The sequence below is a fragment of the Poecilia formosa genome, unplaced genomic scaffold (genome assembly GCF_000485575.1).
Source record: "Poecilia formosa unplaced genomic scaffold, Poecilia_formosa-5.1.2 Scaffold218, whole genome shotgun sequence".
Lineage (NCBI taxonomy): Eukaryota > Metazoa > Chordata > Actinopteri > Cyprinodontiformes > Poeciliidae > Poecilia > Poecilia formosa.
Window position 1 is genome coordinate 798,266 of NW_006800157.1, and position 2,490 is coordinate 800,755.

At 35.7% G+C, this 2,490-nt stretch overlaps 1 long non-coding RNA gene across 1 annotated transcript in view; it reads right to left on the bottom strand.

Annotated features, from left to right (window-relative positions):
• The window catches only part of LOC107838193 (uncharacterized), a 15,246-nt gene extending 13,168 nt beyond the window's left edge, over positions 1-2,078 (bottom strand). Inside the window, exons 1-2 of the long non-coding RNA XR_001664240.1 lie at positions 1,932-2,078; positions 366-367 (exon numbers count right to left, since the gene is read on the bottom strand). This is a non-coding gene — a long non-coding RNA (uncharacterized LOC107838193). The remainder of the gene's footprint in view (positions 1-365; positions 368-1,931) is intronic.
• Between the last annotated feature and the right edge of the window lie 412 nt (positions 2,079-2,490).

Genomic DNA, 2,490 nt, shown 5'->3' on the forward strand with positions numbered 1-2,490 from the left:
ATGTCTGCAGGCAGCCCTCGTCTGATCAGTACATCTTTAATCTGCAGAAGAAAACATGAGATGAATGTGAGACACAGTCAGTGGTGAATTATAAAATATGCTGAACAGAATCTGATCAACATTAAAAACATCAACAGATTTTAACTGCATCACTGCAGCAAAACCTCAGGTTATGATTTAACATTTGAGTGAAATGTTTTTGGTTTAAACTCAGGTTGTGATGGTTTGTGTTAAAGTCCAGGACGTCACTGACCGCTTTCTCCATTTCATCCTTGTTGTCCTTCAGTGACAGCGTAGTCGAGATCTTCAGCTTCAGAACCGTAAGACGAGCTGGAAGAACAAGAGATCAACATGGTAGAAAGAACTACTTCCTGTTACTTTCAGTCCTGTTTCCATCCGACTTACATGTTTCAGGAGGAGGACTTGGAGTTGTCAAAGGGACGGCAACAGTGGTTGAAGTCACAGCTAAGATAACAGAAACATGAGTTCAGGACATAAAAGGTAAAAATAAATCAAAGATGAAAAATAAAGAATTGACTCATTGTCCTTTTTACTTGTTTCAGGAGGAGGAGTTGTAGGTGCTATGGAGGGAACTGGGATGACAACAGCAGAAACATCATGAGTTTGGAATATAACAAATAAGAATAAATTAAAGACATAAAAGAAAGAAATGACTCACTGTTTCCAACCCTCACAATGACACATCGAAGGTCAGACTGGTAGATAGAACTGGAGACACTATGGAGATAAATTAACACCAAAACTTTAATATTAAACTCTTTTTGAAATGGCCATTAAATAATGTTGCAAATAACCATAAAGGAGACATTATGCAAAATCCACTTTTTTAGTCCTTAAATAAAAATTATTGAGTACTTTGAGTGTCTAATGTGCAAAATATGTAAATTTATTCTCTCCTGGTGCTGCATAGATATCTTTATATTTGTTATGAGATATATTTTTCAGTTTGTTCATTTCTCCCGATTCATTAAAACATTATCTCAGTTATGACATCACCACATTTTCTGTGGAACTGATAAATGAGGTCATGACTTCCTGCTAATCAGTTTTGTGAATCCAACATTTTGTCCCTCACAAGATTTTGTAGTCCAAGTTCAGCTACGTCTAAGTTTCAAGTAAACAAGTTAAAATCTTTGGTTCTGGTGTTTATTAATGCAGAGGATTTGTTACATCACCTCCAGGCATCAGATCCTTTTTCAAGGATCTGGTCAAATTTTATTTTTCTAAGGAAAATCTGTTTTTGGATCCCTTATGGATCTCTGCTTCAGCAACCTGTCAGAATCAGGAGGGATTTTCCTAAAGACTTTTTGTGTCACTGAAGGTGAAAATAATGTTTTTAGTTTTGTACTCAAGTACATTTTAAAACCTGTACATTTTTACTTTTACTAGAGTAAACTATTTTTATCAGCCTTTTTCAGATAAGTACCTGAAAAAGACTTATCTTTTTCAGGTACTTAAATAGGGAATGTGAGAACATTTGAAACTTCAGATCAGATACTGACTTTGCCTGGACAGTAAAACAGACGGGATGGGTTTCTTTATCATCAACGGCAGACGGCGTCCATGTCAGGGTGAAATATCCTGAACCAGATGAACTCTTGACCATGTTGAACGGTCCACTGAACAGGAACTCAGTGATCCTTTAACACACAGGAGACACATCAGTCTGTTTGGTTATATGTGCAAAATGTCCTGAAAACATATTTTTATGAAGTAATTATCAAAATGCTCTGACAGCTAAAAATAATTAATGTCCAGGTTTTATGTGTTTTGGATCATTTTAGCATCACTGTGTTATTTTATCACAATAAAGATCAAATTTCAGATTTCACCTTGAATTATTTAGAANAAGACGATGCGCAAGTCGCGCAAATTCTGAAACAGGAGAACCAGGACATGAACGGAGCAACAAACTACTAATCTATGAATCAGTAGACAGGTCTATATAAAGATATAATCCACGTTCATTCCCTTATTTGTGTGGCATTACAAGAATCTGGAACTTTTGTTTTTCCACTGAAAGCTCTGGTTTACACACTAAATGCCATGTGGGTGAAATTTTATGGATGATACTCTGATGTCCCATTCTCCTGAAGGCAGCACAGAGCTACACCACCAGAAACAGAAACACTGAAGAGAAGAAGAGCTTTGATTAATTACAGTTCTATCCATGTTTTAATGCTGCAGAGCTCAGTCGGTTTGCAAATCGATCAAAGTTTAAACTGGCATGTTGTTCATCTTTTATCTGCTCATTTATTTAACAACTACAAAGTGGCACAGAACAAGAATATTTTTTCCACTCTGATTGGCTGCTGTTAGACCTACTGATTTTAAGTTGAATGTCCATTTATTGCATCTTTCTTAGACACCTGTAAAAATAAGTTTCATTTGCTTGGCTTTTTTGTTCTCTGGGGAAATTATTTTTGATGATAAATACAGAAACAAGCATAAAAATCAAAACATCAACAA